Below are 16,674 nucleotides of genomic sequence, written 5' to 3' on the forward strand. Positions count from 1 at the left end.
TTCTAAAATAAAATTGATACAAAAGAAAAAATATTATTAAATAAATTTCAGAGACTAACATTCAATTTAAATATCAAACTCACCACAGATCCACAAGCAGACGCCCCAGCCCTGCCCCCTCCTTTTTTTTGACAGCGCTCAATCGTGTCAATTTGTCTCAGTTGTAGCACGAAAAGTCCGTGCACGCGCTAATTTTAAAATGAATTGTAAAATGGAAAATGTAATTGCTTCAAACTTTGCAAAATGACAGGACAAATTTTACTCACCGGCGGCTTCAAACCCTGCCTCCCTTTCGTCTGACTGTCGCCATGCGACGTCAAAGTCACAATGACAATATGGGAGCCTTGTAGTCCAATATACCCCCCGCTATGTTATACTTTTAACGCCTTTTCCTGCTTTTCAATTATGACTATACATAAAAATGCACGTTCTAATAAAACGAACGAAAACTCGTATTCCATTTTCTGTGTCATTTTTGTGATTTTTTTAAAAAATGGCCAGAAATAAAAAGAAATGTCTACGGCATCCGGTATTCCCAGGCGGTCACCCATCCAAGTACTAACCGGACTCGACGCTGCTTAACTTCGGTGATCGGACGAGAACCGGTGCTTTCAGCGTGATATGGTCGTAGACACTAAATGATGTGAAAATTTGCTATATAAAGATTCTAGTTCCTTAAGACATATAGAAAAACAAAACATTTTATGTAGGCTTGGCTGAAGAATTCGCCCCGCTCTCTAAATAAAGTGACATAAAGAAAATACAATTACTTCTAAAATAAAATTGATACAAAAGAAAAAATATTATTAAATAAATTTCAGAGACTAACATTCAATTTAAATATCAAACTCACCACAGATCCACAAGCAGACGCCCCAGCCCTGCCCCCTCCTTTTTTTTGACAGCGCTCAATCGTGTCAATTTGTCTCAGTTGTAGCACGAAAAGTCCGTGCACGCGCTAATTTTAAAATGAATTGTAAAATGGAAAATGTAATTGCTTCAAACTTTGCAAAATGACAGGACAAATTTTACTCACCGGCGGCTTCAAACCCTGCCTCCCTTTCGTCTGACTGTCGCCATGCGACGTCAAAGTCACAATGACAATATGGGAGCCTTGTAGTCCAATATACGCCCCCGCTATGTTATACTTTTAACGCCTTTTCCTGCTTTTCAATTATGACTATACATAAAAATGCACGTTCTAATAAAACGAACGAAAACTCGTATTCCATTTTCTGTGTCATTTTTGTGATTTTTTTAAAAAATGGCCAGAAATAAAAAGAAATGTCTACGGCATCCGGTATTCCCAGGCGGTCACCCATCCAAGTACTAACCGGACTCGACGCTGCTTAACTTCGGTGATCGGACGAGAACCGGTGCTTTCAGCGTGATATGGTCGTAGACACTAAATGATGTGAAAATTTGCTATATAAAGATTCTAGTTCCTTAAGACATATAGAAAAACAAAACATTTTATGTAGGCTTGGCTGAAGAATTCGCCCCGCTCTCTAAATAAAGTGACATAAAGAAAATACAATTACTTCTAAAATAAAATTGATACAAAAGAAAAAATATTATTAAATAAATTTCAGAGACTAACATTCAATTTAAATATCAAACTCACCACAGATCCACAAGCAGACGCCCCAGCCCTGCCCCCTCCTTTTTTTTGACAGCGCTCAATCGTGTCAATTTGTCTCAGTTGTAGCACGAAAAGTCCGTGCACGCGCTAATTTTAAAATGAATTGTAAAATGGAAAATGTAATTGCTTCAAACTTTGCAAAATGACAGGACAAATTTTACTCACCGGCGGCTTCAAACCCTGCCTCCCTTTCGTCTGACTGTCGCCATGCGACGTCAAAGTCACAATGACAATATGGGAGCCTTGTAGTCCAATATACCCCCCGCTATGTTATACTTTTAACGCCTTTTCCTGCTTTTCAATTATGACTATACATAAAAATGCACGTTCTAATAAAACGAACGAAAACTCGTATTCCATTTTCTGTGTCATTTTTGTGATTTTTTTAAAAAATGGCCAGAAATAAAAAGAAATGTCTACGGCATCCGGTATTCCCAGGCGGTCACCCATCCAAGTACTAACCGGACTCGACGCTGCTTAACTTCGGTGATCGGACGAGAACCGGTGCTTTCAGCGTGATATGGTCGTAGACACTAAATGATGTGAAAATTTGCTATATAAAGATTCTAGTTCCTTAAGACATATAGAAAAACAAAACATTTTATGTAGGCTTGGCTGAAGAATTCGCCCCGCTCTCTAAATAAAGTGACATAAAGAAAATACAATTACTTCTAAAATAAAATTGATACAAAAGAAAAAATATTATTAAATAAATTTCAGAGACTAACATTCAATTTAAATATCAAACTCACCACAGATCCACAAGCAGACGCCCCAGCCCTGCCCCCTCCTTTTTTTTGACAGCGCTCAATCGTGTCAATTTGTCTCAGTTGTAGCACGAAAAGTCCGTGCACGCGCTAATTTTAAAATGAATTGTAAAATGGAAAATGTAATTGCTTCAAACTTTGCAAAATGACAGGACAAATTTTACTCACCGGCGGCTTCAAACCCTGCCTCCCTTTCGTCTGACTGTCGCCATGCGACGTCAAAGTCACAATGACAATATGGGAGCCTTGTAGTCCAATATACCCCCCGCTATGTTATACTTTTAACGCCTTTTCCTGCTTTTCAATTATGACTATACATAAAAATGCACGTTCTAATAAAACGAACGAAAACTCGTATTCCATTTTCTGTGTCATTTTTGTGATTTTTTTAAAAAATGGCCAGAAATAAAAAGAAATGTCTACGGCATCCGGTATTCCCAGGCGGTCACCCATCCAAGTACTAACCGGACTCGACGCTGCTTAACTTCGGTGATCGGACGAGAACCGGTGCTTTCAGCGTGATATGGTCGTAGACACTAAATGATGTGAAAATTTGCTATATAAAGATTCTAGTTCCTTAAGACATATAGAAAAACAAAACATTTTATGTAGGCTTGGCTGAAGAATTCGCCCCGCTCTCTAAATAAAGTGACATAAAGAAAATACAATTACTTCTAAAATAAAATTGATACAAAAGAAAAAATATTATTAAATAAATTTCAGAGACTAACATTCAATTTAAATATCAAACTCACCACAGATCCACAAGCAGACGCCCCAGCCCTGCCCCCTCCTTTTTTTTGACAGCGCTCAATCGTGTCAATTTGTCTCAGTTGTAGCACGAAAAGTCCGTGCACGCGCTAATTTTAAAATGAATTGTAAAATGGAAAATGTAATTGCTTCAAACTTTGCAAAATGACAGGACAAATTTTACTCACCGGCGGCTTCAAACCCTGCCTCCCTTTCGTCTGACTGTCGCCATGCGACGTCAAAGTCACAATGACAATATGGGAGCCTTGTAGTCCAATATACGCCCCCGCTATGTTATACTTTTAACGCCTTTTCCTGCTTTTCAATTATGACTATACATAAAAATGCACGTTCTAATAAAACGAACGAAAACTCGTATTCCATTTTCTGTGTCATTTTTGTGATTTTTTTAAAAAATGGCCAGAAATAAAAAGAAATGTCTACGGCATCCGGTATTCCCAGGCGGTCACCCATCCAAGTACTAACCGGACTCGACGCTGCTTAACTTCGGTGATCGGACGAGAACCGGTGCTTTCAGCGTGATATGGTCGTAGACACTAAATGATGTGAAAATTTGCTATATAAAGATTCTAGTTCCTTAAGACATATAGAAAAACAAAACATTTTATGTAGGCTTGGCTGAAGAATTCGCCCCGCTCTCTAAATAAAGTGACATAAAGAAAATACAATTACTTCTAAAATAAAATTGATACAAAAGAAAAAATATTATTAAATAAATTTCAGAGACTAACATTCAATTTAAATATCAAACTCACCACAGATCCACAAGCAGACGCCCCAGCCCTGCCCCCTCCTTTTTTTTGACAGCGCTCAATCGTGTCAATTTGTCTCAGTTGTAGCACGAAAAGTCCGTGCACGCGCTAATTTTAAAATGAATTGTAAAATGGAAAATGTAATTGCTTCAAACTTTGCAAAATGACAGGACAAATTTTACTCACCGGCGGCTTCAAACCCTGCCTCCCTTTCGTCTGACTGTCGCCATGCGACGTCAAAGTCACAATGACAATATGGGAGCCTTGTAGTCCAATATACGCCCCCGCTATGTTATACTTTTAACGCCTTTTCCTGCTTTTCAATTATGACTATACATAAAAATGCACGTTCTAATAAAACGAACGAAAACTCGTATTCCATTTTCTGTGTCATTTTTGTGATTTTTTTAAAAAATGGCCAGAAATAAAAAGAAATGTCTACGGCATCCGGTATTCCCAGGCGGTCACCCATCCAAGTACTAACCGGACTCGACGCTGCTTAACTTCGGTGATCGGACGAGAACCGGTGCTTTCAGCGTGATATGGTCGTAGACACTAAATGATGTGAAAATTTGCTATATAAAGATTCTAGTTCCTTAAGACATATAGAAAAACAAAACATTTTATGTAGGCTTGGCTGAAGAATTCGCCCCGCTCTCTAAATAAAGTGACATAAAGAAAATACAATTACTTCTAAAATAAAATTGATACAAAAGAAAAAATATTATTAAATAAATTTCAGAGACTAACATTCAATTTAAATATCAAACTCACCACAGATCCACAAGCAGACGCCCCAGCCCTGCCCCCTCCTTTTTTTTGACAGCGCTCAATCGTGTCAATTTGTCTCAGTTGTAGCACGAAAAGTCCGTGCACGCGCTAATTTTAAAATGAATTGTAAAATGGAAAATGTAATTGCTTCAAACTTTGCAAAATGACAGGACAAATTTTACTCACCGGCGGCTTCAAACCCTGCCTCCCTTTCGTCTGACTGTCGCCATGCGACGTCAAAGTCACAATGACAATATGGGAGCCTTGTAGTCCAATATACCCCCCGCTATGTTATACTTTTAACGCCTTTTCCTGCTTTTCAATTATGACTATACATAAAAATGCACGTTCTAATAAAACGAACGAAAACTCGTATTCCATTTTCTGTGTCATTTTTGTGATTTTTTTAAAAAATGGCCAGAAATAAAAAGAAATGTCTACGGCATCCGGTATTCCCAGGCGGTCACCCATCCAAGTACTAACCGGACTCGACGCTGCTTAACTTCGGTGATCGGACGAGAACCGGTGCTTTCAGCGTGATATGGTCGTAGACACTAAATGATGTGAAAATTTGCTATATAAAGATTCTAGTTCCTTAAGACATATAGAAAAACAAAACATTTTATGTAGGCTTGGCTGAAGAATTCGCCCCGCTCTCTAAATAAAGTGACATAAAGAAAATACAATTACTTCTAAAATAAAATTGATACAAAAGAAAAAATATTATTAAATAAATTTCAGAGACTAACATTCAATTTAAATATCAAACTCACCACAGATCCACAAGCAGACGCCCCAGCCCTGCCCCCTCCTTTTTTTTGACAGCGCTCAATCGTGTCAATTTGTCTCAGTTGTAGCACGAAAAGTCCGTGCACGCGCTAATTTTAAAATGAATTGTAAAATGGAAAATGTAATTGCTTCAAACTTTGCAAAATGACAGGACAAATTTTACTCACCGGCGGCTTCAAACCCTGCCTCCCTTTCGTCTGACTGTCGCCATGCGACGTCAAAGTCACAATGACAATATGGGAGCCTTGTAGTCCAATATACGCCCCCGCTATGTTATACTTTTAACGCCTTTTCCTGCTTTTCAATTATGACTATACATAAAAATGCACGTTCTAATAAAACGAACGAAAACTCGTATTCCATTTTCTGTGTCATTTTTGTGATTTTTTTAAAAAATGGCCAGAAATAAAAAGAAATGTCTACGGCATCCGGTATTCCCAGGCGGTCACCCATCCAAGTACTAACCGGACTCGACGCTGCTTAACTTCGGTGATCGGACGAGAACCGGTGCTTTCAGCGTGATATGGTCGTAGACACTAAATGATGTGAAAATTTGCTATATAAAGATTCTAGTTCCTTAAGACATATAGAAAAACAAAACATTTTATGTAGGCTTGGCTGAAGAATTCGCCCCGCTCTCTAAATAAAGTGACATAAAGAAAATACAATTACTTCTAAAATAAAATTGATACAAAAGAAAAAATATTATTAAATAAATTTCAGAGACTAACATTCAATTTAAATATCAAACTCACCACAGATCCACAAGCAGACGCCCCAGCCCTGCCCCCTCCTTTTTTTTGACAGCGCTCAATCGTGTCAATTTGTCTCAGTTGTAGCACGAAAAGTCCGTGCACGCGCTAATTTTAAAATGAATTGTAAAATGGAAAATGTAATTGCTTCAAACTTTGCAAAATGACAGGACAAATTTTACTCACCGGCGGCTTCAAACCCTGCCTCCCTTTCGTCTGACTGTCGCCATGCGACGTCAAAGTCACAATGACAATATGGGAGCCTTGTAGTCCAATATACGCCCCCGCTATGTTATACTTTTAACGCCTTTTCCTGCTTTTCAATTATGACTATACATAAAAATGCACGTTCTAATAAAACGAACGAAAACTCGTATTCCATTTTCTGTGTCATTTTTGTGATTTTTTTAAAAAATGGCCAGAAATAAAAAGAAATGTCTACGGCATCCGGTATTCCCAGGCGGTCACCCATCCAAGTACTAACCGGACTCGACGCTGCTTAACTTCGGTGATCGGACGAGAACCGGTGCTTTCAGCGTGATATGGTCGTAGACACTAAATGATGTGAAAATTTGCTATATAAAGATTCTAGTTCCTTAAGACATATAGAAAAACAAAACATTTTATGTAGGCTTGGCTGAAGAATTCGCCCCGCTCTCTAAATAAAGTGACATAAAGAAAATACAATTACTTCTAAAATAAAATTGATACAAAAGAAAAAATATTATTAAATAAATTTCAGAGACTAACATTCAATTTAAATATCAAACTCACCACAGATCCACAAGCAGACGCCCCAGCCCTGCCCCCTCCTTTTTTTTGACAGCGCTCAATCGTGTCAATTTGTCTCAGTTGTAGCACGAAAAGTCCGTGCACGCGCTAATTTTAAAATGAATTGTAAAATGGAAAATGTAATTGCTTCAAACTTTGCAAAATGACAGGACAAATTTTACTCACCGGCGGCTTCAAACCCTGCCTCCCTTTCGTCTGACTGTCGCCATGCGACGTCAAAGTCACAATGACAATATGGGAGCCTTGTAGTCCAATATACGCCCCCGCTATGTTATACTTTTAACGCCTTTTCCTGCTTTTCAATTATGACTATACATAAAAATGCACGTTCTAATAAAACGAACGAAAACTCGTATTCCATTTTCTGTGTCATTTTTGTGATTTTTTTAAAAAATGGCCAGAAATAAAAAGAAATGTCTACGGCATCCGGTATTCCCAGGCGGTCACCCATCCAAGTACTAACCGGACTCGACGCTGCTTAACTTCGGTGATCGGACGAGAACCGGTGCTTTCAGCGTGATATGGTCGTAGACACTAAATGATGTGAAAATTTGCTATATAAAGATTCTAGTTCCTTAAGACATATAGAAAAACAAAACATTTTATGTAGGCTTGGCTGAAGAATTCGCCCCGCTCTCTAAATAAAGTGACATAAAGAAAATACAATTACTTCTAAAATAAAATTGATACAAAAGAAAAAATATTATTAAATAAATTTCAGAGACTAACATTCAATTTAAATATCAAACTCACCACAGATCCACAAGCAGACGCCCCAGCCCTGCCCCCTCCTTTTTTTTGACAGCGCTCAATCGTGTCAATTTGTCTCAGTTGTAGCACGAAAAGTCCGTGCACGCGCTAATTTTAAAATGAATTGTAAAATGGAAAATGTAATTGCTTCAAACTTTGCAAAATGACAGGACAAATTTTACTCACCGGCGGCTTCAAACCCTGCCTCCCTTTCGTCTGACTGTCGCCATGCGACGTCAAAGTCACAATGACAATATGGGAGCCTTGTAGTCCAATATACGCCCCCGCTATGTTATACTTTTAACGCCTTTTCCTGCTTTTCAATTATGACTATACATAAAAATGCACGTTCTAATAAAACGAACGAAAACTCGTATTCCATTTTCTGTGTCATTTTTGTGATTTTTTTAAAAAATGGCCAGAAATAAAAAGAAATGTCTACGGCATCCGGTATTCCCAGGCGGTCACCCATCCAAGTACTAACCGGACTCGACGCTGCTTAACTTCGGTGATCGGACGAGAACCGGTGCTTTCAGCGTGATATGGTCGTAGACACTAAATGATGTGAAAATTTGCTATATAAAGATTCTAGTTCCTTAAGACATATAGAAAAACAAAACATTTTATGTAGGCTTGGCTGAAGAATTCGCCCCGCTCTCTAAATAAAGTGACATAAAGAAAATACAATTACTTCTAAAATAAAATTGATACAAAAGAAAAAATATTATTAAATAAATTTCAGAGACTAACATTCAATTTAAATATCAAACTCACCACAGATCCACAAGCAGACGCCCCAGCCCTGCCCCCTCCTTTTTTTTGACAGCGCTCAATCGTGTCAATTTGTCTCAGTTGTAGCACGAAAAGTCCGTGCACGCGCTAATTTTAAAATGAATTGTAAAATGGAAAATGTAATTGCTTCAAACTTTGCAAAATGACAGGACAAATTTTACTCACCGGCGGCTTCAAACCCTGCCTCCCTTTCGTCTGACTGTCGCCATGCGACGTCAAAGTCACAATGACAATATGGGAGCCTTGTAGTCCAATATACCCCCCGCTATGTTATACTTTTAACGCCTTTTCCTGCTTTTCAATTATGACTATACATAAAAATGCACGTTCTAATAAAACGAACGAAAACTCGTATTCCATTTTCTGTGTCATTTTTGTGATTTTTTTAAAAAATGGCCAGAAATAAAAAGAAATGTCTACGGCATCCGGTATTCCCAGGCGGTCACCCATCCAAGTACTAACCGGACTCGACGCTGCTTAACTTCGGTGATCGGACGAGAACCGGTGCTTTCAGCGTGATATGGTCGTAGACACTAAATGATGTGAAAATTTGCTATATAAAGATTCTAGTTCCTTAAGACATATAGAAAAACAAAACATTTTATGTAGGCTTGGCTGAAGAATTCGCCCCGCTCTCTAAATAAAGTGACATAAAGAAAATACAATTACTTCTAAAATAAAATTGATACAAAAGAAAAAATATTATTAAATAAATTTCAGAGACTAACATTCAATTTAAATATCAAACTCACCACAGATCCACAAGCAGACGCCCCAGCCCTGCCCCCTCCTTTTTTTTGACAGCGCTCAATCGTGTCAATTTGTCTCAGTTGTAGCACGAAAAGTCCGTGCACGCGCTAATTTTAAAATGAATTGTAAAATGGAAAATGTAATTGCTTCAAACTTTGCAAAATGACAGGACAAATTTTACTCACCGGCGGCTTCAAACCCTGCCTCCCTTTCGTCTGACTGTCGCCATGCGACGTCAAAGTCACAATGACAATATGGGAGCCTTGTAGTCCAATATACGCCCCCGCTATGTTATACTTTTAACGCCTTTTCCTGCTTTTCAATTATGACTATACATAAAAATGCACGTTCTAATAAAACGAACGAAAACTCGTATTCCATTTTCTGTGTCATTTTTGTGATTTTTTTAAAAAATGGCCAGAAATAAAAAGAAATGTCTACGGCATCCGGTATTCCCAGGCGGTCACCCATCCAAGTACTAACCGGACTCGACGCTGCTTAACTTCGGTGATCGGACGAGAACCGGTGCTTTCAGCGTGATATGGTCGTAGACACTAAATGATGTGAAAATTTGCTATATAAAGATTCTAGTTCCTTAAGACATATAGAAAAACAAAACATTTTATGTAGGCTTGGCTGAAGAATTCGCCCCGCTCTCTAAATAAAGTGACATAAAGAAAATACAATTACTTCTAAAATAAAATTGATACAAAAGAAAAAATATTATTAAATAAATTTCAGAGACTAACATTCAATTTAAATATCAAACTCACCACAGATCCACAAGCAGACGCCCCAGCCCTGCCCCCTCCTTTTTTTTGACAGCGCTCAATCGTGTCAATTTGTCTCAGTTGTAGCACGAAAAGTCCGTGCACGCGCTAATTTTAAAATGAATTGTAAAATGGAAAATGTAATTGCTTCAAACTTTGCAAAATGACAGGACAAATTTTACTCACCGGCGGCTTCAAACCCTGCCTCCCTTTCGTCTGACTGTCGCCATGCGACGTCAAAGTCACAATGACAATATGGGAGCCTTGTAGTCCAATATACGCCCCCGCTATGTTATACTTTTAACGCCTTTTCCTGCTTTTCAATTATGACTATACATAAAAATGCACGTTCTAATAAAACGAACGAAAACTCGTATTCCATTTTCTGTGTCATTTTTGTGATTTTTTTAAAAAATGGCCAGAAATAAAAAGAAATGTCTACGGCATCCGGTATTCCCAGGCGGTCACCCATCCAAGTACTAACCGGACTCGACGCTGCTTAACTTCGGTGATCGGACGAGAACCGGTGCTTTCAGCGTGATATGGTCGTAGACACTAAATGATGTGAAAATTTGCTATATAAAGATTCTAGTTCCTTAAGACATATAGAAAAACAAAACATTTTATGTAGGCTTGGCTGAAGAATTCGCCCCGCTCTCTAAATAAAGTGACATAAAGAAAATACAATTACTTCTAAAATAAAATTGATACAAAAGAAAAAATATTATTAAATAAATTTCAGAGACTAACATTCAATTTAAATATCAAACTCACCACAGATCCACAAGCAGACGCCCCAGCCCTGCCCCCTCCTTTTTTTTGACAGCGCTCAATCGTGTCAATTTGTCTCAGTTGTAGCACGAAAAGTCCGTGCACGCGCTAATTTTAAAATGAATTGTAAAATGGAAAATGTAATTGCTTCAAACTTTGCAAAATGACAGGACAAATTTTACTCACCGGCGGCTTCAAACCCTGCCTCCCTTTCGTCTGACTGTCGCCATGCGACGTCAAAGTCACAATGACAATATGGGAGCCTTGTAGTCCAATATACGCCCCCGCTATGTTATACTTTTAACGCCTTTTCCTGCTTTTCAATTATGACTATACATAAAAATGCACGTTCTAATAAAACGAACGAAAACTCGTATTCCATTTTCTGTGTCATTTTTGTGATTTTTTTAAAAAATGGCCAGAAATAAAAAGAAATGTCTACGGCATCCGGTATTCCCAGGCGGTCACCCATCCAAGTACTAACCGGACTCGACGCTGCTTAACTTCGGTGATCGGACGAGAACCGGTGCTTTCAGCGTGATATGGTCGTAGACACTAAATGATGTGAAAATTTGCTATATAAAGATTCTAGTTCCTTAAGACATATAGAAAAACAAAACATTTTATGTAGGCTTGGCTGAAGAATTCGCCCCGCTCTCTAAATAAAGTGACATAAAGAAAATACAATTACTTCTAAAATAAAATTGATACAAAAGAAAAAATATTATTAAATAAATTTCGGAGACTAACATTCAATTTAAATATCAAACTCACCACAGATCCACAAGCAGACGCCCCAGCCCTGCCCCCTCCTTTTTTTTGACAGCGCTCAATCGTGTCAATTTGTCTCAGTTGTAGCACGAAAAGTCCGTGCACGCGCTAATTTTAAAATGAATTGTAAAATGGAAAATGTAATTGCTTCAAACTTTGCAAAATGACAGGACAAATTTTACTCACCGGCGGCTTCAAACCCTGCCTCCCTTTCGTCTGACTGTCGCCATGCGACGTCAAAGTCACAATGACAATATGGGAGCCTTGTAGTCCAATATACGCCCCCGCTATGTTATACTTTTAACGCCTTTTCCTGCTTTTCAATTATGACTATACATAAAAATGCACGTTCTAATAAAACGAACGAAAACTCGTATTCCATTTTCTGTGTCATTTTTGTGATTTTTTTAAAAAATGGCCAGAAATAAAAAGAAATGTCTACGGCATCCGGTATTCCCAGGCGGTCACCCATCCAAGTACTAACCGGACTCGACGCTGCTTAACTTCGGTGATCGGACGAGAACCGGTGCTTTCAGCGTGATATGGTCGTAGACACTAAATGATGTGAAAATTTGCTATATAAAGATTCTAGTTCCTTAAGACATATAGAAAAACAAAACATTTTATGTAGGCTTGGCTGAAGAATTCGCCCCGCTCTCTAAATAAAGTGACATAAAGAAAATACAATTACTTCTAAAATAAAATTGATACAAAAGAAAAAATATTATTAAATAAATTTCAGAGACTAACATTCAATTTAAATATCAAACTCACCACAGATCCACAAGCAGACGCCCCAGCCCTGCCCCCTCCTTTTTTTTGACAGCGCTCAATCGTGTCAATTTGTCTCAGTTGTAGCATGAAAAGTCCGTGCACGCGCTAATTTTAAAATGAATTGTAAAATGGAAAATGTAATTGCTTCAAACTTTGCAAAATGACAGGACAAATTTTACTCACCGGCGGCTTCAAACCCTGCCTCCCTTTCGTCTGACTGTCGCCATGCGACGTCAAAGTCACAATGACAATATGGGAGCCTTGTAGTCCAATATACGCCCCCGCTATGTTATACTTTTAACGCCTTTTCCTGCTTTTCAATTATGACTATACATAAAAATGCACGTTCTAATAAAACGAACGAAAACTCGTATTCCATTTTCTGTGTCATTTTTGTGATTTTTTTAAAAAATGGCCAGAAATAAAAAGAAATGTCTACGGCATCCGGTATTCCCAGGCGGTCACCCATCCAAGTACTAACCGGACTCGACGCTGCTTAACTTCGGTGATCGGACGAGAACCGGTGCTTTCAGCGTGATATGGTCGTAGACACTAAATGATGTGAAAATTTGCTATATAAAGATTCTAGTTCCTTAAGACATATAGAAAAACAAAACATTTTATGTAGGCTTGGCTGAAGAATTCGCCCCGCTCTCTAAATAAAGTGACATAAAGAAAATACAATTACTTCTAAAATAAAATTGATACAAAAGAAAAAATATTATTAAATAAATTTCAGAGACTAACATTCAATTTAAATATCAAACTCACCACAGATCCACAAGCAGACGCCCCAGCCCTGCCCCCTCCTTTTTTTTGACAGCGCTCAATCGTGTCAATTTGTCTCAGTTGTAGCACGAAAAGTCCGTGCACGCGCTAATTTTAAAATGAATTGTAAAATGGAAAATGTAATTGCTTCAAACTTTGCAAAATGACAGGACAAATTTTACTCACCGGCGGCTTCAAACCCTGCCTCCCTTTCGTCTGACTGTCGCCATGCGACGTCAAAGTCACAATGACAATATGGGAGCCTTGTAGTCCAATATACGCCCCCGCTATGTTATACTTTTAACGCCTTTTCCTGCTTTTCAATTATGACTATACATAAAAATGCACGTTCTAATAAAACGAACGAAAACTCGTATTCCATTTTCTGTGTCATTTTTGTGATTTTTTTAAAAAATGGCCAGAAATAAAAAGAAATGTCTACGGCATCCGGTATTCCCAGGCGGTCACCCATCCAAGTACTAACCGGACTCGACGCTGCTTAACTTCGGTGATCGGACGAGAACCGGTGCTTTCAGCGTGATATGGTCGTAGACACTAAATGATGTGAAAATTTGCTATATAAAGATTCTAGCTCCTTAAGACATATAGAAAAACAAAACATTTTATGTAGGCTTGGCTGAAGAATTCGCCCCGCTCTCTAAATAAAGTGACATAAAGAAAATACAATTACTTCTAAAATAAAATTGATACAAAAGAAAAAATATTATTAAATAAATTTCAGAGACTAACATTCAATTTAAATATCAAACTCACCACAGATCCACAAGCAGACGCCCCAGCCCTGCCCCCTCCTTTTTTTTGACAGCGCTCAATCGTGTCAATTTGTCTCAGTTGTAGCACGAAAAGTCCGTGCACGCGCTAATTTTAAAATGAATTGTAAAATGGAAAATGTAATTGCTTCAAACTTTGCAAAATGACAGGACAAATTTTACTCACCGGCGGCTTCAAACCCTGCCTCCCTTTCGTCTGACTGTCGCCATGCGACGTCAAAGTCACAATGACAATATGGGAGCCTTGTAGTCCAATATACCCCCCGCTATGTTATACTTTTAACGCCTTTTCCTGCTTTTCAATTATGACTATACATAAAAATGCACGTTCTAATAAAACGAACGAAAACTCGTATTCCATTTTCTGTGTCATTTTTGTGATTTTTTTAAAAAATGGCCAGAAATAAAAAGAAATGTCTACGGCATCCGGTATTCCCAGGCGGTCACCCATCCAAGTACTAACCGGACTCGACGCTGCTTAACTTCGGTGATCGGACGAGAACCGGTGCTTTCAGCGTGATATGGTCGTAGACACTAAATGATGTGAAAATTTGCTATATAAAGATTCTAGTTCCTTAAGACATATAGAAAAACAAAACATTTTATGTAGGCTTGGCTGAAGAATTCGCCCCGCTCTCTAAATAAAGTGACATAAAGAAAATACAATTACTTCTAAAATAAAATTGATACAAAAGAAAAAATATTATTAAATAAATTTCAGAGACTAACATTCAATTTAAATATCAAACTCACCACAGATCCACAAGCAGACGCCCCAGCCCTGCCCCCTCCTTTTTTTTGACAGCGCTCAATCGTGTCAATTTGTCTCAGTTGTAGCATGAAAAGTCCGTGCACGCGCTAATTTTAAAATGAATTGTAAAATGGAAAATGTAATTGCTTCAAACTTTGCAAAATGACAGGACAAATTTTACTCACCGGCGGCTTCAAACCCTGCCTCCCTTTCGTCTGACTGTCGCCATGCGACGTCAAAGTCACAATGACAATATGGGAGCCTTGTAGTCCAATATACGCCCCCGCTATGTTATACTTTTAACGCCTTTTCCTGCTTTTCAATTATGACTATACATAAAAATGCACGTTCTAATAAAACGAACGAAAACTCGTATTCCATTTTCTGTGTCATTTTTGTGATTTTTTTAAAAAATGGCCAGAAATAAAAAGAAATGTCTACGGCATCCGGTATTCCCAGGCGGTCACCCATCCAAGTACTAACCGGACTCGACGCTGCTTAACTTCGGTGATCGGACGAGAACCGGTGCTTTCAGCGTGATATGGTCGTAGACACTAAATGATGTGAAAATTTGCTATATAAAGATTCTAGTTCCTTAAGACATATAGAAAAACAAAACATTTTATGTAGGCTTGGCTGAAGAATTCGCCCCGCTCTCTAAATAAAGTGACATAAAGAAAATACAATTACTTCTAAAATAAAATTGATACAAAAGAAAAAATATTATTAAATAAATTTCAGAGACTAACATTCAATTTAAATATCAAACTCACCACAGATCCACAAGCAGACGCCCCAGCCCTGCCCCCTCCTTTTTTTTGACAGCGCTCAATCGTGTCAATTTGTCTCAGTTGTAGCACGAAAAGTCCGTGCACGCGCTAATTTTAAAATGAATTGTAAAATGGAAAATGTAATTGCTTCAAACTTTGCAAAATGACAGGACAAATTTTACTCACCGGCGGCTTCAAACCCTGCCTCCCTTTCGTCTGACTGTCGCCATGCGACGTCAAAGTCACAATGACAATATGGGAGCCTTGTAGTCCAATATACGCCCCCGCTATGTTATACTTTTAACGCCTTTTCCTGCTTTTCAATTATGACTATACATAAAAATGCACGTTCTAATAAAACGAACGAAAACTCGTATTCCATTTTCTGTGTCATTTTTGTGATTTTTTTAAAAAATGGCCAGAAATAAAAAGAAATGTCTACGGCATCCGGTATTCCCAGGCGGTCACCCATCCAAGTACTAACCGGACTCGACGCTGCTTAACTTCGGTGATCGGACGAGAACCGGTGCTTTCAGCGTGATATGGTCGTAGACACTAAATGATGTGAAAATTTGCTATATAAAGATTCTAGTTCCTTAAGACATATAGAAAAACAAAACATTTTATGTAGGCTTGGCTGAAGAATTCGCCCCGCTCTCTAAATAAAGTGACATAAAGAAAATACAATTACTTCTAAAATAAAATTGATACAAAAGAAAAAATATTATTAAATAAATTTCAGAGACTAACATTCAATTTAAATATCAAACTCACCACAGATCCACAAGCAGACGCCCCAGCCCTGCCCCCTCCTTTTTTTTGACAGCGCTCAATCGTGTCAATTTGTCTCAGTTGTAGCACGAAAAGTCCGTGCACGCGCTAATTTTAAAATGAATTGTAAAATGGAAAATGTAATTGCTTCAAACTTTGCAAAATGACAGGACAAATTTTACTCACCGGCGGCTTCAAACCCTGCCTCCCTTTCGTCTGACTGTCGCCATGCGACGTCAAAGTCACAATGACAATATGGGAGCCTTGTAGTCCAATATACGCCCCCGCTATGTTATACTTTTAACGCCTTTTCCTGCTTTTCAATTATGACTATACATAAAAATGCACGTTCTAATAAAACGAACGAAAACTCGTATTCCATTTTCTGTGTCATTTTTGTGATTTTTTT

General features: G+C 38.2%; 21 non-coding genes across 21 annotated transcripts; all 21 read right to left on the reverse strand.

Moving 5' to 3' along the window:
* Positions 1-514: 514 nt before the first annotated feature.
* On the reverse strand, positions 515-633 carry LOC148618232 (5S ribosomal RNA). Its single transcript, XR_015922943.1, has one exon. It is a non-coding gene; the product is annotated as a 5S ribosomal RNA (ribosomal RNA).
* Positions 634-1,285: 652 nt separating this feature from the next.
* Positions 1,286-1,404, reverse strand: LOC148618233 (5S ribosomal RNA). The gene has a single exon (XR_015922945.1). It is a non-coding gene; the product is annotated as a 5S ribosomal RNA (ribosomal RNA).
* Positions 1,405-2,055: 651 nt separating this feature from the next.
* Positions 2,056-2,174, reverse strand: LOC148618234 (5S ribosomal RNA). Its single transcript, XR_015922946.1, has one exon. It is a non-coding gene; the product is annotated as a 5S ribosomal RNA (ribosomal RNA).
* A 651-nt stretch (positions 2,175-2,825) lies between these two features.
* Positions 2,826-2,944, reverse strand: LOC148618235 (5S ribosomal RNA). Its single transcript, XR_015922947.1, has one exon. It is a non-coding gene; the product is annotated as a 5S ribosomal RNA (ribosomal RNA).
* A 652-nt stretch (positions 2,945-3,596) lies between these two features.
* LOC148618236 (5S ribosomal RNA) lies at positions 3,597-3,715 on the reverse strand. The gene has a single exon (XR_015922948.1). It is a non-coding gene; the product is annotated as a 5S ribosomal RNA (ribosomal RNA).
* A 652-nt stretch (positions 3,716-4,367) lies between these two features.
* On the reverse strand, positions 4,368-4,486 carry LOC148618237 (5S ribosomal RNA). The gene has a single exon (XR_015922949.1). It is a non-coding gene; the product is annotated as a 5S ribosomal RNA (ribosomal RNA).
* Positions 4,487-5,137: 651 nt separating this feature from the next.
* On the reverse strand, positions 5,138-5,256 carry LOC148618238 (5S ribosomal RNA). The gene has a single exon (XR_015922950.1). It is a non-coding gene; the product is annotated as a 5S ribosomal RNA (ribosomal RNA).
* A 652-nt stretch (positions 5,257-5,908) lies between these two features.
* LOC148618239 (5S ribosomal RNA) lies at positions 5,909-6,027 on the reverse strand. The gene has a single exon (XR_015922951.1). It is a non-coding gene; the product is annotated as a 5S ribosomal RNA (ribosomal RNA).
* A 652-nt stretch (positions 6,028-6,679) lies between these two features.
* On the reverse strand, positions 6,680-6,798 carry LOC148618240 (5S ribosomal RNA). The gene has a single exon (XR_015922952.1). It is a non-coding gene; the product is annotated as a 5S ribosomal RNA (ribosomal RNA).
* Positions 6,799-7,450: 652 nt separating this feature from the next.
* On the reverse strand, positions 7,451-7,569 carry LOC148618241 (5S ribosomal RNA). The gene has a single exon (XR_015922953.1). It is a non-coding gene; the product is annotated as a 5S ribosomal RNA (ribosomal RNA).
* A 652-nt stretch (positions 7,570-8,221) lies between these two features.
* On the reverse strand, positions 8,222-8,340 carry LOC148618242 (5S ribosomal RNA). Its single transcript, XR_015922954.1, has one exon. It is a non-coding gene; the product is annotated as a 5S ribosomal RNA (ribosomal RNA).
* Positions 8,341-8,991: 651 nt separating this feature from the next.
* On the reverse strand, positions 8,992-9,110 carry LOC148618243 (5S ribosomal RNA). Its single transcript, XR_015922956.1, has one exon. It is a non-coding gene; the product is annotated as a 5S ribosomal RNA (ribosomal RNA).
* A 652-nt stretch (positions 9,111-9,762) lies between these two features.
* LOC148618244 (5S ribosomal RNA) lies at positions 9,763-9,881 on the reverse strand. The gene has a single exon (XR_015922957.1). It is a non-coding gene; the product is annotated as a 5S ribosomal RNA (ribosomal RNA).
* Positions 9,882-10,533: 652 nt separating this feature from the next.
* Positions 10,534-10,652, reverse strand: LOC148618245 (5S ribosomal RNA). The gene has a single exon (XR_015922958.1). It is a non-coding gene; the product is annotated as a 5S ribosomal RNA (ribosomal RNA).
* A 652-nt stretch (positions 10,653-11,304) lies between these two features.
* LOC148618246 (5S ribosomal RNA) lies at positions 11,305-11,423 on the reverse strand. The gene has a single exon (XR_015922959.1). It is a non-coding gene; the product is annotated as a 5S ribosomal RNA (ribosomal RNA).
* A 652-nt stretch (positions 11,424-12,075) lies between these two features.
* LOC148618247 (5S ribosomal RNA) lies at positions 12,076-12,194 on the reverse strand. Its single transcript, XR_015922960.1, has one exon. It is a non-coding gene; the product is annotated as a 5S ribosomal RNA (ribosomal RNA).
* A 652-nt stretch (positions 12,195-12,846) lies between these two features.
* On the reverse strand, positions 12,847-12,965 carry LOC148618248 (5S ribosomal RNA). Its single transcript, XR_015922961.1, has one exon. It is a non-coding gene; the product is annotated as a 5S ribosomal RNA (ribosomal RNA).
* Positions 12,966-13,617: 652 nt separating this feature from the next.
* LOC148618249 (5S ribosomal RNA) lies at positions 13,618-13,736 on the reverse strand. Its single transcript, XR_015922963.1, has one exon. It is a non-coding gene; the product is annotated as a 5S ribosomal RNA (ribosomal RNA).
* A 651-nt stretch (positions 13,737-14,387) lies between these two features.
* Positions 14,388-14,506, reverse strand: LOC148618250 (5S ribosomal RNA). Its single transcript, XR_015922964.1, has one exon. It is a non-coding gene; the product is annotated as a 5S ribosomal RNA (ribosomal RNA).
* A 652-nt stretch (positions 14,507-15,158) lies between these two features.
* On the reverse strand, positions 15,159-15,277 carry LOC148618251 (5S ribosomal RNA). Its single transcript, XR_015922965.1, has one exon. It is a non-coding gene; the product is annotated as a 5S ribosomal RNA (ribosomal RNA).
* Positions 15,278-15,929: 652 nt separating this feature from the next.
* Positions 15,930-16,048, reverse strand: LOC148618252 (5S ribosomal RNA). Its single transcript, XR_015922966.1, has one exon. It is a non-coding gene; the product is annotated as a 5S ribosomal RNA (ribosomal RNA).
* Between the last annotated feature and the right edge of the window lie 626 nt (positions 16,049-16,674).

Source organism: Perna viridis, chromosome 5 (assembly GCF_037379345.1).
Source record: "Perna viridis isolate PV_CMFRI_1.1 ecotype Kerala chromosome 5, ASM3737934v1, whole genome shotgun sequence".
Lineage (NCBI taxonomy): Eukaryota > Metazoa > Mollusca > Bivalvia > Mytilida > Mytilidae > Perna > Perna viridis.